Raw genomic sequence first — 18,151 nt, 5'->3', positions numbered from 1 at the left:
CTCCTTGGAGGCAAGGATTTTGGGGCTTCGTCTGACATACTTTGGACATGTTGTAAGAAGAGACAGGTCTTTAGAGAGAGACATCATGCTGGGCAGAGTGGAGGGACAGCGCCGGAGGGGAAGAACCTCTATGAGGTGGATTGATTCAGTGACTGTGGTAATCGGGATGGGTGTGTCAGAGGCAATGAGATAGGCACAGGATAGAGCAGGGTTTAGGGCTGTTGTACATAGGGTCGCTATGAGTCGCAAATGACTCGACGGCACGTAACAACAACAACAATAGCTTCCACAAAGATCACAACCTTCAGAATCCTGTGGGGGAGTTCTCATCTGTCCTATATGGTTGCTATTAGTTGGAATCAACTGCTAGGTGGTGGGTCCCAGCTTTGAAGATTAGAAGATGAAGTGCAAGTCAGAACCCATTCAAGTCAAGATCAATGTCAGTCTAAGAGCCATAAGCAAGTGTCTCTCTTCTCCACATTTCTTATCACACTGTACAACTTTAACATTAAATTTTACAGATGATAAAATACCATTACTTCAGATATTTGTTGGTCTTAAGTGCCATCAAGCAGATTTCCACTCATAGGAGCTGAAAGTGTAGAACTGCCTTTTACAGTTTGCTAGATTATAATCTTAAGAGGACACTTTTCTGTCATGGAGCAAGCTCTTTAGGTAAGATTGGAGAGTGGTTAACCACTGGGCCACCAAGGCTCTTTTTAGAATTTTGATTAACACAGCACTATCCATTCCGACATCACACTAGCAAAAAAAAAAATGTCTTGTGCATAGCTAAGCTAAATCATATTACTACTTGGAACTGTGTCCATTCTAAAGAATAAACTAATAAATCCCTCTGTGATCACGATGTCCTTGAACTCATACTTCAAGTTCATGGAGACTTTAATCCTTTTCTTAATCACAGCCCTCCCCAGCTTTACTATCTCTTCAACCTAACCAGAATTTCATTTCCTCATTCACTAACAACAGTAACACACTATGACAGGTTTGGAAGCAGGAGTGGCATCCACTTGTTATAACTTGCCTCCGGAAAGTGTATGAACTTTGATAAATGTCAATAGTTGTAGAGGGGCTTCAGGCCTTTTGTTCATAGGGTCACTATGAGTCATGCTCTACTCAAAGGCAATCAACAACATTCACTTAACTAAATAGTCTTCATTTCTACCTTAGGCTAGCTATTGTCTAAACCAATTGTTTTCAACCATGCTTGTACAGTAGACTTATTCAGGGAGCTTTAAAATTATCATGCCCAGGAGCCAACCAGAGATTCTAATTGTATTGGATTATGGTGCAATTTAGACATTAAGCTTTTTTTTGGGGGGGGGGAAATCACTGCAGGGGGTTCTAATCCACAGCCAAGGTTGAGTACCATTGTTTCAGGTACTGAATATACAATAAGCAAGATAAATGCAGAAGTCACATTCTAATCAGCTCAAATTCTATTCCATTACTTCCAATGGCCTCAATTAGCTTATCAACTTGTTCTCCTACTACATTTGCTTCCCTGTGTCTTGGTCCAAGATGAAATCAACCATTCTTTTTTTTTTTTTTAAATTAGTGACCTTTTTTATTATTTATTTTGTATGTTTTAAATGGAAGGTTCCTGGGTGCCCCTGACTCAAGTGGGCATGGCCAGGGGACAAGGGGTTGGGAACCAGCCAGCATGGGGAGGGGTCATCTCCACATTTCTTTTATATACAGAACTAAACAGACAAGCACAGAGTCACTATTGCAGTTAGAAATTGGCAGCCTGGAAAGAAAAAGGAACAGGTAGGGAGTGGAGTTGTCCTTAAAAAAAAATGAAGGTACTCCTTAAACTGGGGTGCCTGGGGGAACTTGGTCTGTTTCAACCCAGTAGGAATCAGAAGATCAAAGCAATTTGGGATGGCCAGAACCATCAGGGGCAGAGGGAGGAGGAAGGTCCAGGGAGTGAGGGCACTGTTGGGGAAATGGGGTGAAAGGATTGCCCTCCCCTTGCTGGGATCCCCCCAGTCTCTCAGGTCTGGCAGGAAGGGGGCTGCCTGCAGCCCCCAAGGCCAGGTCCGAGGCTGCCAGATGCTCCAGGCAGGAGGCTGAAGGGGCTCACAAGGGCTTGCCCTCCAAGGAGATGACAGCACACCCCCCCCCGAATTTTTTCTGCCAGGGTACAGCAGTCCTTGACCTCCTTGTAATTCATGCTTGATCCCCATCAGCTTCTTCTTGATGGTATCCTTGGAGCTAGCATAGATCATTTTGCTCTTAAGAGGTGCACACTCAGGGGCCCAAAAGATAAACACCAGGTCCTCCTTCTTGCTCTTCTTGGTCTCACAGACTGCATCATACAGGGCGTAGCGGCAGTCTTTGTCCGGCAGCATCTTGACAAAGGTGGCATAGGGGTCGTCAACAGTCTGGCCGACATCTCCAACCAGAATCTCCTTGCCCTCCTCCAGGATGATGTTCTTGTCCTCGATCAGGCAGAAGAGCACTGCCTTCTTGTGCTTCTTCATCTCATCTGGTGAAGAGTTGTGCACCTTCATGTCATTGAACACCTTGATGACACCATCAGAGAGAGCCACACCAGAGGGCATGTTTCCGGAAGCGAAAGGGATATGGCAAAGGGAGCGAGAAAAGACAAGAGCCGCCGCAACTGCTGCCTGGAAAGGACTGAAATCAACCATTCTTTCAATTTAAGCAACAAGGTGTCCTAACAACTGAGTTAAAGATATTGTCTGCTGATTAGTCTCATTATAAATTTATGAGCACCATCCTCACATTAGCTTTCAACATCAGCAATATTTTAACTTCTCTTTTTCCAGCTTCCTTTCTAATTTCTGATAGCACTGAATTTCTCTGTATCAAGTCCTCTGTCAGGATCCTGTCTCCTCACTCACTAACAACTGATGATCTCCTTGTGCTCATCTTTCTTTCATATACCTCTTCTCTTCCTTGCATCTTACTAAAAAAAACCCCTTCTATTACTAGATCTTTTAATCCTTTAGACAAATATGCCCAAGCATTTGTCCATTGAGTCTCTATGTTCTTGTTGTTGTTAGGTGTCATAGAATTGAGTACGATCTGAACCCTGCTCTATCCTGCACCATCCTCATCAGATTTCCTGACACAAAAGAGTCCATTGCACAAATACTGCATGGTGCCACTGTTGTAAAACAGGACTGACCTCGGGGTTGGGGGGAGACTGAGAAAGATGGGTTCAATAATGTATGCTACATTGAAACAGATGAGAAAGAAAACTATTTAAAAGGGATATGTGATTAGATATTTTTGTCATGACAGGAGCCCAGAGCAAAGGCTGCCAAGTGGAATTGACCTGGGGGGAGGGATTGTAAAACAATGAAAGAATTTTTCTTTTACTTTTCCAAGAGGGTAGTGTACTAGGGGGAAGGGTTGGGAGGGGAGGAAAGTGCAACAATGAATGGATGGAAATCCAAAGTCTCTGTAAATTTTCATTGAAATTAATATTTTTTTTAAAAAAAGCAGCAATAAGATTTGCTTTCTTAATGAAAGGGACTTAAAAAAAAAGAAATGTGAAAAAAAAGAGTTCATTGCAGTAGTCAACGTGTCAATCCACCTGGTTGAGTATCTTCCTCTCCTTCACCGACCCTCCACCCTACCTAGAATCATGTCCTTCTCTAAGGAATAGCCCCCTCCTTGCAACATGCCCAAAGTATGAAGGCAAAGTCTCATCATTTCTGTCTCCAAAGAACACGCTGGCTGCACCCTCTCCCAAGACACCTATTTGTTCTCTTGGCCATCTATGGAATGTTCAGTGCCTCCTCCAACACCACAGCTCAAAGCTGTCAATTCTTTTTCTGTCATGCTTATTCACTGTCCAGCTCTCAGATTCAGAGCAAGTGGTCGAAAAGACCATGACCTGAATCAGACACACCTTAATCCTCAATTGGCATCATTACTCCACAGTAATTTGGAAAGGTCTTTAACTACATGCTTTCCCAGTGCAATGTGTCTCCTTTTTTCCTGACTGCTGGTACCAAGGGTGCTAATTGTAGATCCAAGCAAGATGATGCTGTGCACAGTTTCAATCTCCTCTCCATCCATCATGACACTGCCTATAGGTCCAGTGGTAAGAATCTTTGTTTTCTTGATATTGAGATGCAGTCAATCTGTATGGAATAATTCTATTTCCCGTCTCTCCTTTCTTTCACTGTCATATATCTTGGAAGAGTTCTTCATATCTACAGCTTAACCTAAACTTTTCCACTGAGTCCTCCAGAAGAGGAATTTGATTTCCATTATCATTCTATAAAGTTCCTGGGTAAGGGAGCTGGATGTCCTAGTGGATAAAGGGTTGTGCTGCCAATCCAAAGGCAGGTGATTTGAATCCACCACAAACTACTCCTCAGAGAAAGATGAACAGTCTCCCCTGTGCAATTTAGGCTCTGAAAACCATCTGGAGAGTCAGCTACAAGTCAGTTCTAACTTGACAGCATGTAACAATGTTTCTGGGTGATCCAAATGGTTTCTTGTTGTTATGTGTTGTCAGTTGACTACAATTCATAGTGACCTGATGAATAATCGCTCTGAACCTTGGCTGTAACATGCACCAACCTCACCATCCCTGACATAGCGGACCCCATTGCAATAGTCACTGTGTCAATGTATCTCATCCAAGGTCTTCCTCTCTCATGCTAACCCTCTTCCCTTCCAAGCATGATGTTTTTTCCAAGGACCTTCCTGCCTAATTGCACCACATTAAGAGAAGCTTGATGATCTGCTTCTGTAAAGATTTCAGTTGTTCTGGTAAGTGTTTTCAAGTTGACTATGACTCATCTAGTCTCTATGAACAATAGAGCCCAGTGTTGTCCTGTCCTGCTCTTAACTCATGATCTCCAATATATTCAAGCTCATTGGGTCAATTCATCTTGTGGGAGATTTTCCCCTTCTTCATTTACCCTCTACTTTTTGAAGCATCATGATGTAGTTTTCCACAGATTGTTCTCTCCTGAAAATATGCCCAAACTATGTGAGATGAAGTTTCACTCTCCTTGCCTCTCAGAAGCACCCAGGTTGTACTTCATCCAACACAGATTTGTTATTATGGCAGTTCATGGTATATTCCATTTTCTTCACCAACACCACAATCCAAAGACAACAATTCTTTTTCCAGCTTCCTTGTTCAACTATCACATGCATGTGAAGCAATTGGAAATACCATAGCTTGGGTCAGGTTCACCTTAGTCTTTAAACTGAAATTTTTGCTCTTTAGCATTTTAAAGAAATTCTTTTTTTTAACTGCTTCTTCTACTCAACTGGTTTGCTTTAATATTATAAACACTGTAAATTTTGCCCCTGAGTACTATTTCAAGAAAAAGAATTATAGTACACCCTGCCATTTAGTACATATAGGGTTTTTTTGTTTTTTTGTTTACTTACAAAGTTCATATACATTGTTTATCACACAGGACCTTTCCCCTTTTCTTTATTCACCCCTCCTTTCACCCATCAAATTGTATGACCCTATGATTAAGCACACACATGCCCCTTGACAGTAGGCTTGCCCAATGCAATATGTCTTTTGATTTCTTAACTGCTGCTGCCTTGGGTGTTGATTGTGGATCCAAGTAAAATTAAATCATTGATAATTTCAATATTTTCTCTCTATCTACGATGATGTTTGGAAGCAGGAGCGGCATCCACTTCTGAAACGGCTTGCCTCCGGAAACTCTGTACGAAGTGCTCAGGCCATTTGTTCATAGGATCGCTATGAGTCATCTATGACTCGACGGCATCAAACAACACAACAACATAATAATGTTACCTACTGGTCCAGTTGTGAAATCTTTTTTTTCTTAATGTTGAGATGATATCTTCTTTATTTATTGCATGATTATGTCATCCACATAATTCAGGTTGTTAATGAGTCATTCTTCAATACTGATGTCATATTTTTCTTCGTATAGTACAGTGCCTCAAATTGTTTGCTCAGGACACATATTGAATAAGTAAAGATACAGCCCTGCCACATAAGAGTTCTCATTTGAAAACTACACCTAGACCAAGAATCTGCTGTCCAAACAGAGCAAAGAATGTTGAATGGTTTAAAATCAAGAAAAGTATGCATTAGGACTATACCCTTCTCCATAGCTTTTCAATCCGTATATCAAACAGATTATTCCAGAAGTTGGACTATATGAAAAATGTTGCATCACAATTAGAATATGAAGTACTGAAGAGCAAGGGTACCTTTCTGGAGACTAAGGTGCGTCTGATACAGGCCATGGTCTTTGCAATCACATGTTATGCGTCACAGAGTTAGACTTGTGGTGCTGGAGAAGAGTATTGAACGTACCATGGATTGCTAAGAAAACAAACAGATTCATCCTTGAGAGGGTTAAATCAGGCTCCTCCTTGGAGGCAAAGATTCTGAGGCTTCGTCTGATATACTTTGGTCATGTTGTAAGGAGGGACTGGTCCTTGGAGAAGGGCATCATGCTTGGGAGGGTGGAGGGACAGGACAGCGCAGGAGAGGAAGACCCTCTATGAGGTGGACTGAGTCAGTGACTGAGGTAATTGGGATCGGTGTGTCAGAGGCAGTGTGATTGGCACAACGCAGAGCAGAGTTTAGGGCTGTTGTACGTAGGGTTGCTATGAGTCACAAGCGACTCGATGGCACATAACAACAACAGTAACAACATCAGCCATTTGCGCTCGAGGCAGGGATAGTGAAACTTCATCTCACATATATTAGGCATGTTCTCATGAGGAGCCCGTCTTTTGAAAAAGAAATCATGCTGAGAGAAATAAAGGGTTTGTAAAAGAGAGGAAGCCCCTCAACAAGATCAGTTTATACAGCAAACTACCACAATGGGCTTGAGCGTGACAGAGATTGTGAAGATGGTACAGGATAGGGTAAGGGTCAGAGCTGTTGTCCATAGAGTCACAATGGGCCATAAGTCTTCTTAACAATGCCTAACAATAAGTGCAGCAAAGAGCAAGTGGGAGTTATCCTGAAGTTAGAAATGCATAAATCAGAGACTGCTGTACTTGATAAAGGTTTATGGAGTAGATGAATTAAAAATAAATGTAAACCATTATAATTAATCCAGTATATTTATGGATGGCAACAAGGTGCTAAGTGGAGAGATAAGGAATACCCAGTGACATTATGTCATCTCTGACCCAGGACAATAGAGTAGAACTATCCACGTGATGGAAGCTGACTGCTCATCTCTCTGTCATGGAATGGCTGGTGAGTTTGCATTGCAAAACTTTTGTTGGGGCGGTTGTTAGGTGCTGTTGAGAGAAGTACAACTCTTAGAGACTCTGTGAATAAAAGATCTGAACCCTGTTCTACCCGGTGCCATTCTCATGCTTCCTGACACACAAGAGCCCATTGCAGCAGTCACTGTGTCAGTCCACCTGGTTGAGGGTCTTCCTTTCCTTCACTGATCCTCCACCCTTCCCAGCATCATGTTCTTCTCCAAGGAATAACCCCGCCTAACAGCATGTCCAAAGTATGTGAGAAGAAGCCTTATCCTTCTTGCCTCCACTCTGGTTGCACCCTCTTCAAGACACATTTCTTTATTCTTTTGGCCATCCATAGGATGTTCAGTATTCTTCAACACTACAGGTCAAAGGTATTCTTCTGTCATCTGTATTCACTGTCCAGCTCGCAGATGCATAACAAGTGATTAGAAAGACTATGGCATGAATCAGATGCACCTTAGTCCTCAAACAGATTACTCCACAATAATTTAGAGAGGTCATTAACTGCAGATTTTCTCACTGCAATCCATCTCCTGCAATGTGTTTCCCAAGTATGGCAGATTTTGTACTGGGAAAATCTGCCAGATATTTACTTGCAACCAAATGTCTTACCCACAGCACCACCAGAGGTACCAAGGCCTAAAACGCATACCATCCAAAATCAGGTAGATTCTGCCTACAAAAGCAGAGGAGGAAGTTGGCCCAGAAATCAGAGAAAGAAATGGTCTGCAGGTAAGGACTGCCTTCATCAAGTACAGTACTGCCTCTTCTACCATGAGAGCAGCTGAGTAATATAGAGCCTGGCTTGGGTTACTGAAAATTCCGATCAAAATGGTCACAGACTAAGCCTGTTGAAAGGGAAAAAATATGAAAATAGCATTTCAAATTTGCATAGACTAAGATTTTCAAAGAGAAGAGCAAACTGGAGAGGGGAAACGGGGAGAAAAGTGTAACAATGAATGAATGGAAATCCAAAATCTCTGTAAATGTGCATTGAAATTAATAATAATAATAATAATAATAATAATAATAATAATAATAATAATAATTCTTGGAAGAAGGAATGGCATCCACTTCCATAGCTTGCCTCCGGAAACCCTATGAACCTGGAGAGAGGAAGAAAGGCACCCAAGCATCAAGGACTCTCCTTCATAGGGTCGCTATGAGTCGCCTGCGACTCAACAGCACTTAACAACAACAACGATAATAATAATAATAATAAAAAGAAATGCACCCTTCAATATGGATTCCATCTCAATGTCAAGAAAACAAAAATTCTTACCACTGGACCAATAGGCAACATCATAGTGGATGAAGAAGAGATTGAAACTGTCAACAGCTTCATCTTACTTGGTTCCACAATCAACACCCTTGCTACCAGCAGTCAGGAAATCAGGAGTCATGCCGCACCGGGAAAGTTTGCCATTAGAGACCTCTCCAAATTACTGGGGAGTAATTATGTCAGTTTGAGGACGAAGGTTCGTGTGATTAAGGCCATGGACTTTCTGATCACTTGTTATGAATCTGAGAACTGAACAATCATTAGGGATGACAGAAGAAGAACTGATGTCTTAGAGTTGTGGTGTTGGAGAAGAACACTGACCATCCCATGGACTGCCAAAAGAACAAATAAATATGTCTTGGAGAAGGTGCAGCCAGAGTACTCTTTGGAGGCAAGGATGATGAGACTTCACCTCACATACTTCAGGCATGTTGTTAGGAGATGCTCATGATGCTTGGAAGGACGGAGAGTCGGTGAAGGAGAGGAAAACCCTCAACCAGGAGAATTGACAAGATTACTGTTGCAGTGGGCTCCAGTTCCATTCACCTCACAGGAAGTGTGATGATGGCACAGGATAGGACAGGGTTCAGATCCGCTGTTCATAGGGTCACTATGAGTCCCACTCAACTCGATGAAAACTAACAACAACAACAACAACAACAGTGACTGAAACAACAGGCTCAAGCACAGAAGAGATTGTGAGGCTGAGGAAGAATTAGGCATAGTTTTGTTCTATGAGTCAGAGCCGACAGACTTGATAACACCTAACAACAACAACAACTATGTCAAGGATGATGAAATAATACGGCTAGAGAGCAAAGATGGTGACACAGCATGAAAGATAGAACCAATATTGTCAAACTATCTAGAAATAATGAATGTGTATTCTCCCTTCTATGGGCAACCTTACCAAAAAGAAAACAAATAAACAACATTTAAAAATAAGAGAAATTCTGCCCTGTAATCAGAATAAAAGGAATTACAATAAATTAAGCTAGTCCAGGGCATTAAAGATTTACAAAGTTAGTTTATGAGAATCAGCTAGAAAAATGTAAGAATAATTAAGAATGAGAACTCCCATTAAGGATAAAAGGGAATATTATGCTAAGAGATAAAAAGAACACAGTGGATTTTAAAAGCACACACACTAAAAACCCGTAAGAAATACTGGGAAATAGAGACAATTACTTCCTTCTACATCTTTAAATGTTTGGCAGTAAATGCTGAATGTAGACTAAGAAGTTATCAACATGAAACTTAATTTACAATGCAATAAATGAGTTGATGGCATATGAAAGTCCACAGGAGTCTTTGTAGTAAAGATGTTAGTATAATTGCAAGGTGTTATTCCAAGTTGAACATATAGGCTATATATATGATCTATACTTTGAGGACTAGTCTCTGAAAACGTATTCAATATTGAGATTGTTGCAGAGATGAAAGAGAAATCAAAGATTTTAGAAATCAAAGATATAATTTATGCCTCTTTAAGAAATTATAACATCCCTAACTACCTAACTATAAGGAAGTTGTAAAGATGATTGAGATGGTTTGTGGCATGTTTGAGATCTGTGACTGGGGATGTTCATGTAGTCAGTTCAACATTGTCCAATGATTACGCCTCGTAAATTATTAAGATGGCTTGGATAAACAAGTGGACTTTTGTCTTTCTTGTTAAATATTTCCATTTGAACAACTGAAAAGTTTGATCTGCATATATCTAGTACATCCTTCACTAACAGCACCCTCCTTCACATTTTAAATTGGGGGGGGGGAAGTCCGCTTTAATTTGCAATTCAAGTTTCCTCCTGTTTTGAGAAAGGGAAGCTTAGAGTAAAGCAATGTCATCACATACCATGCCCTAATAAATTGTGTAGCAAAGGATATATTTGCATGTTATTATTGGAAAAGAGCCACAAGAAGCAATAAGGAAGATAGCCAATTAAACAAATGAGTATGACCTTCAAGGCTAGCCGGTTGTCCAGACACATCCTATAAGAACTCAGATAACTTGCTATGAATGCTACTTGGTCTTTAGTTCGATACATTTGTCATTCATCTTTGCTAGGATACCAGTGACTGGCCTTCTAGCTACTGACTCCAAGAATTATAGTCAGAGAAACTTTAAAACTAGACTTTAACTACTGAGATGGTTCATGAATACTCTTTCTCTAGAGTTTAGAACAATGAAGAAAGCCATATTCATGCCCCTTCTTAACAAATGTGATCCAAAAGAATGCATAAATTACAGTGGAGTGGAATAGGGGTGGGGGATTGTACAACAATGAATTTTTATTTTTTAATTTTCAAAGAGAAAAGTGAACTAGGGGGATGGGTGGACAGGGAGGAAAGTGTGCAACAATGAATGAATGGAAATCCAAAATCTCTGTAAACTTTCATTAAATTAAATGTAAAAAAATATATAGGGGGAAAAGTACACGAACTCTAACTTATGAGCTCAGATTTCTGAAGAAACTATAAGCTGCCTACCATTTTATATAGTAAAAAGTGAACGGAAAAGAATTTTTATTACCAACATAATTAAAATTTCTTTCTTTGGAAGAAAAAAAAATAAAAGGTATTGCTATGAAAAAAAGAATGCAAAAATTGTCAAATAATATCATTAATGTCACTTTCAAGTAAAATTTTGATGAAGGTAATTTTTTTAAATGATTGAAGCAGTACACCATTGAGGAACCATCAGAGATTCGAGCCATATTCAGAAGAGAATGTGAAAGGAGTAGTCTTGCCCTTTGTCACATACTGCTGAAAATAGATGGAAGTCAGCTTAAAGTGAAGAGTATCAGAAAGATATTTATCTGTGCTTTATTACTACACAAAGTTATACCCTATGGGTATGTTTGGAAAAAATGAGAATTTCAGTACCTTTTATTGTGCGATGTGGAACCTGTACACAGACCAAGAGGCCATCATCAAAATAATGAGAAAATCAAGGACTGCAGCCTTTGGTATAAATTATATCTCAACATCAAGAAAACAAATATCTATTCCACAAGACCAACAGTCAATATTATGATAGATAGAGAAAGGATTGATGCTCTCAGTGATATCATCTTTCTTGGATATAAAATCAACACCCTTGGTATCAGCAGTCAAGAAATCAGGAGACATATTGCATTGGGCAAGTCTGCTGTCAGAGACTTCTCCAAAATGCTAAAGAGAAATGTTGTCAGTTTGAAGACTAAGGTATGTCTGATTCAGACCATGGTCTTCTCAATCCGATACATATCAGAGAGCTAGACAATGAATAAAGATGACAGGAGATTAGAATTGTTGTGGTTTAGTTGTGGTGCTGGAGAAGAGTACTGAATATAGCATAGATAATAAAAAACAGGTAAGTCTTTGAAAAAGTGCAGCCAGAGTACTCCTTGGAAACAGAGATGGCAAAGCTTCATCTTTCATACTTTGGACATGTAGCTATGCAAGACTATTCATTGGAAAAGGACATCATGCTTGGGAATTTGGAGGTTCAAAGAAGAAAAGGAAGACTCCCAATGAGATTGAATGACATGGTGACTTTAGCAATGGGCTCTAGTGTGTCACAGATGATGAGGATAGTACAAGATAGGGCCAGGTTCAGGCTGACTATTCATAGGATTGCTACAAGTTAATACTCGACTCAGCAGCACCTAACAACAACCACCCAGTTTAAAATTAGAAAATGATGTTCATTACAGTTATGTCTTTTCTACATACTTATTAGATTCATAGTCTGAGAAAACATTTGTGAGAGCTGAGCTCTGTGAAGAAAATTATAGTATCAGAATTGAAGGATGACTTATTAACATCAACTTTACTTTTAGAAAAGGAAAAAGACTTAACACACTTATTTATGAAGCCACAGCCTTCAGTATGGATTACACTTCAACATAAAGTAATAAAAACCACAAGGCACATGAATCAATCACCAGAATCACAGTAAATGGAGATAAGATTGAATTAGTCAAGAATTTCCTTTTTTTTTTTTAAATTCACAATCAACCCCCATGAGAGCAGCAGAGTCAAGAAATCAAATGATATATTGAACTGGCAAAAGGACTTCTTTAAAGTGTTGAAAGGCAAAAATACAGCTGTTGGGGCTGAGACCAAAGCCATGGTACTATATAGTTCTATTACCTCATAAGCATGAAGAGGTTGGACGTGAATAAAGAAGACAAATGCCTTTGAATTATTGTGTTGGCAAGGAGTATTACCTATACTATGGACTTCCAGAAGAACAAACAAACCTATCTTGCATAAAGTATAGCCACACTACCTTTGGAACCAAATCAATTTATTTCATGTACTTCAGGCTTTCCACTAGGATGAACCAGTTCCTGGAGAAGAACATCATACTTGATAGATAAAGCAGTTGTTGGTAAAGTAGATGAGTCAGTGAAAGAGAGGAAGATTCTCAACTAGATGTATTGACATAAGCGCTAAAACAATAGGTAAGAATGGCAGAGATTGAGAGGATGGCAGGGGGACAGGATAAACAAGGTTTCAACCTGTTATTCATAAGATCACTATGAGTTGTAGTCCCCTCAACTGCATCCCAATTGCTATCAAGTCAGTTCTGACTCGTGATGACTCCACACATTGCAGTGTAGAACTGATCCATGGAATTTTCATAGCTGGGACCTTTTAGAAGCAGATCACCAGGCTTTTCTTTTGAAGTGACTCTGGCTTCACGTGACCTGCCAATTTTGGCTAACAGTTAAACATTTAAAGGACTTATTTAAAATAATATCTATAAGCTTTCTCTCGAAAATGTGTTAAGTCATGCTGGGGCACACATGACGATGATCCATGATTCTTATGATCTGGCAAGTTTAGGCAATGTGCTCCAGGCAAATCTAACAGAATCAGATCATTGCTTTCATGCAGAAGGATTTGGGTTTTTCCTGTTTTTGTTTTGTTTTTCTTTTTGTTGTTGCTGAATTCTCCAAGACTTCTATAACCACCATTTTTCATGTGACCCCAACATTCACCCCCTTATGGTGGAAGGGAGGGTAATACAGTAAAAACAAAGCAGTATGTAAATGTTAGCTGGTCAAGTATACACACAGAACCCCAGAGAAGGTTATATCAAGCTATAATTTAGCCAATTCTATTGCCCCAAGTGATGACTATTTGGGATAATTTTTTTCTGCTCAATCAATTTTTCTCCATTACTGTTCCTGCTCTGTATTACCTCTGTAGTCTTCATTCATGGCTTCCCCAGACCAAGACAGAATACTACCTCTCTGGCAATCTCCACCCTGTCAGGACTTTCTCTCTCTTCCACAGACGAGCTATTCAGTACTTTTTAATATCTTTTCTGCTGCCTAATGGCTAGAGAGGGAGCTCTGGTGGCCTAGTTTTAAGGAGCTGTACTGACAACATGAAGGAACACAGTTCAAATTCACGATCTGCTCCATGGAAGAAAGATGGACAGGTAACTCCTGAGCTATTTACTGCCTCTGAAATGCACTGGAGGGTCAGCCCTGAGCAGGTTCTGATTCAATGGCACAGAACAACAAGAAGTGGTTAAAGAGTTGAGCTGCCAGCCCAGAAGCACATTGTTCAAATCTACAATCTGCTCTGAGAGAGAAAGATAAGCCTCTCATCTCATTTATGGCCTCTGGAAACTCGTTAGAGAGTCAGTGATATTCAGTTCTGACTCAATGGCCATGTGTGTTGAGTTTATAACTAAAGCATCTAAAGTATCATGACTTGTATTGTCAAGCCATACTAAACTAATCAATAAACCTCCAGAAGGTAGTAAATTTCCAAGGAGGAAATTCAGAGGCAGTAAATTTCATAGGAGGAAATCGCCCATCTTTCTCCTGCAGAGTAATTGGTAGATTTAAACCATGCACCTTTGGATTGGCAGGGAAATTTCTCACCAATAGGCCACCAGCACTCCCTGCCATTCATTATCAAGTGTGTTGAAATGCAGCTGCTTAACATCCGTCTGATGGTCTTTGCATCTTGAAGGAGAAGGGAACGGCAGGCACCCTTATGGTAATTTGGCCACGAATGGAGAATCTAATGTAAAATTAGACCATTCGCACTGCTAAGATTATCATCCTCTGAACATATCTCCTAGATTTTATTATGCTAAATCAGTATCTGACCCTAAATCAATTTTAAACTAAATTGCAGAAGACCTGTTCAATTACCTTAGCTTCAAGAAAGAGAAGATCAAACTATCATTTCCAGAAAAGGCAAAAAAATATGGTCAGGAAGAAAATTTTGCTTACATTACCAATAAGCCTATTCTATCTTCCTACTCTTACTGCTATAAGATTGTGTGATTTCTTTTCCTGATCATCCCTCCTCAATACATTGCTCCATAATCCTTCTCATATGGCTTCTGCCATTATTACTTAATGATCATGGCCTGCCCTATATACACAGTCTTTTTTGTGAGCATTCCCTATATTTCCTGTACTTACCTAACACCAAAGGGCATACTTTTTCTGCTGCCCGACAACCATACCATGTCTGATTATCTTCTCATATTCATTATAACCCTGGTTGGAAAGGTAAATTCCATGTTCCCTTGGGTTTCTCGAGCTATTTCTGGATCATAATTATGCCACCTATTGTGAAATTACCTGTCCTTTGAGACATTCCTGCTCTCTGCATATGTGATTGCTTCAAGCTGCTCTAGATATGAGAAAAATAGTTCCTAAATCTCACCACTTGATAGCTTGAGTATCTGTATTCTTACTTGTTTATCATTTTCTAATTGTTACAGCACTTGTCTGTCAGTTTGTTGTACTGAGGTAACTTGTGGGTTCAGTGAGAGCTGTGCCACCACGTGTCAAATGTCAGAGGGGCCACCATGGTGGACAAGTTTTAGTAGAGCTCCCAGATTAAGACAAATAAGGAAGCAGGATTGTTATCTACTTCTGAAATAGCAGGCCTCTCTGCTAACCCTATGAACAACAGAGGAACAAGAAGAGATATAGTATTAGAGGCAGAGCACAAATCAGTAAAAACAAAGAGAAACAGTTGCAATTATCCTCTAATAGTTGGAACATGGAATATACAAAATATGAATGCTGGAAAACTAGAAATTGGGAAAAATGGAATAGAATGCATGAACATTGACATTCTAGACACTAGTGAGATGAACTGGACTGACTTTGGTCACCTTGAATAAGGCAATTACATGATATTCTATGCCAGGAATGAAACACAGAAGAAGAATGGCACAGAGCTCACAATTAAATAATGTCAAGTTCTATCATGAAATGTAATGTTGTGAGTGATATAATGTCATCTATACTAATAAAAGGGAGACCTGTTGATAAAATTATTATTAAAATATACTCAACAGCATCTAAAGACAAACGGAGAAAATTGGAGATTTTTACCATATTTTGCAGACCAAAATTGACCAAACATGCAATAAAGATGTGTTAGTGACAACTGGTGATTAGAATAGAAAAACTGGAAACAATGAAGAAGGAAATGTTAATCAGAAAATAAAGACTTGGTGACAGAAACAAGGCTGAATATAGAATGGTTGGATTTTGTAGATTCAATAATTTATTCACTGTAAACACTTTTAAAAAACCCACTAAACACTATACAAACCGAAACTTTACACATGGACCTTACCTGATGGACAGTACAGAAATCAAATGGACTACTTTGTAGAAGGAATGATTTTGGGAAGCTCAATACCAGCAGTTGAAACCAGGCCAGCTGCTGACTGTGTAGAAGATGATCAATTACTCATGTGCAAGTTCAAACTGAGGCTGAAGAAAATAAAAATAAGCTCATAAAAACCAAAATATAATCATAAGTCCACCCCACCTAAATTTAAAAATCATCTCCAGAATAGTTGAACCATTGAACACTGATGATTAAAGACCAAATGAGTTGTGGGATAATTTCTCATATCATCCATTAAGAGAGTAAAAAGTCACTACAAAGACAGAGGAGAAAGAAAAAAAAAACAAAACAGATGCCAGAAGAAATCCTGAAAATTGCAGTAGAGCATCAACAAACCAAAACAAAGGAAAGAAATGTTGATGCAAAGAGCTGAACAGATTCCGAAGGGCAGCATTAAACAAAGTGTTAAGAGGCAATGTGCAGAGACCTAGAATTAGAAAATAAAAAGGAAACAATTCACTCAGCATTTCTTAAGCTGAAATAACTGAAAAACAAATTCAAGCCTCAAGTTGAAATACTTAGAGATCTGATGAGCAAAATCTGGAATAATCCAGATAGCATCAAAAGAAGATGGAGGGAATACACATAACCACTGTTCCAAAAACAATTGGTTGACACTGCAATATTTCTGGAAATACCATATGATCAAGAGATAATGGTAATGAAGGAAGCAGTTCAAGCTGCACTGAAGATACAGACAAAAAATAAGGCCCTAGAAATAGACAGATATCAATTGGCATGTTCCAAGTGACAGACACAGCCCTGGATGTGCTCATCAGTCTATTCCAGGATATTTGGAGGACAGCTGCCTGGCCAACTGACGAAGAGATCCATATTTGTTTGCCTTCCCTGATCCAAGATAATGTAGAAATTACCAACTAGATCATTCATATTGCATATGAGCAAAATATTGCACAAACATTTAAAAATGGTGATAACAATACAGACAGGGAACTTTCACAAGTTTAAGTTTGGTTTAGAAGAGGCTGTAGCATGAGGGATATAATTGATGATGTCAATGGATCATGCCTTAAAGCAAAAAATACCAGAAGAACACCAATCCATGTTTTATTGACTATACAAAAGCATTTGACTGTGTGGGTCATAACAAATTATGGCTAAAATTGATCAATGTTCATAGCAGCATTATTCAGCTGCTATTTGGAAACAGCTCAAAAGTCCAAACACAATGGAATGTTGTTGCTGTTGTTCTTGATTGCCTTCAAGTCAAGCATGATGCACAGTGACTCTATGAACAAAAGGCCTGAAGCCCCTCTGCAAATATCAACATTTACCAAAGTTCATGGAGTTTCTGGAGGCATGTTATTTAGAAAGAGATAGTTTGCGAAATTATGGTACATTTGCACAATGGAATACCATTCAGCATGCAGGAGCAATGATTTTGTAAATTACTAAGCATTACTAAACTACTAAAATTACTAGAGCATTATACTAAGTGAACTAACTCAGTCTCATAAAGGCAAATACTGTATAAAACCATTATTGTAGAACAAGTATGAAGATCCAAGGAGGAAAGAGGGGGTGCTTAATCATAAGGTTGCACAATTTGATGGGTGAAGGGAGGGGTGGGTAAAGGAAAGGGGAAAGATCCAGTGTGAAAAACAATGTATATGAACTTCATTAGTGAATCAGTATAAGATAAAATTTAAAAATTATGGCTAAAACAGAGAAGAATAAAAGTCCCAAAACAATAAATTGTGTTTATACAAAACTGGTACCAAACCTAATAGGCACTTGTGTGAACAGAGCAAAATAACACTTTGGTGTTGTTGTTCTTTGATGCCGTCGAGTCGTAGACGACTCATAGCGACCCTACGAAGGAACGACCTGAGCACTGTTCGTACATAGTTTCCAGAGGCAAGCCATTTCGTAAGTGGATGCTGCTCCTGCTTCCAGGCTTGATTTAGTCGGGAAGCTCCAGCCAACACTGTC

General features: G+C 39.4%; 1 pseudogene; it reads right to left on the bottom strand.

The window, feature by feature from the left end:
* Positions 1–2,103: 2,103 nt before the first annotated feature.
* LOC102844540 lies at positions 2,104–2,588 on the bottom strand (annotated as a pseudogene).
* Between the last annotated feature and the right edge of the window lie 15,563 nt (positions 2,589–18,151).

Source organism: Elephantulus edwardii, unplaced genomic scaffold (genome assembly GCF_000299155.1).
Source record: "Elephantulus edwardii isolate Elephantulus edwardi_28Jun2011 unplaced genomic scaffold, EleEdw1.0 scaffold00012, whole genome shotgun sequence".
Taxonomy (NCBI): Eukaryota; Metazoa; Chordata; class Mammalia; order Macroscelidea; family Macroscelididae; genus Elephantulus; species Elephantulus edwardii.
The sequence above is the reverse complement of the archived record's forward strand: the minus strand, read 5'-3'. Positions and strand labels throughout refer to the sequence as shown.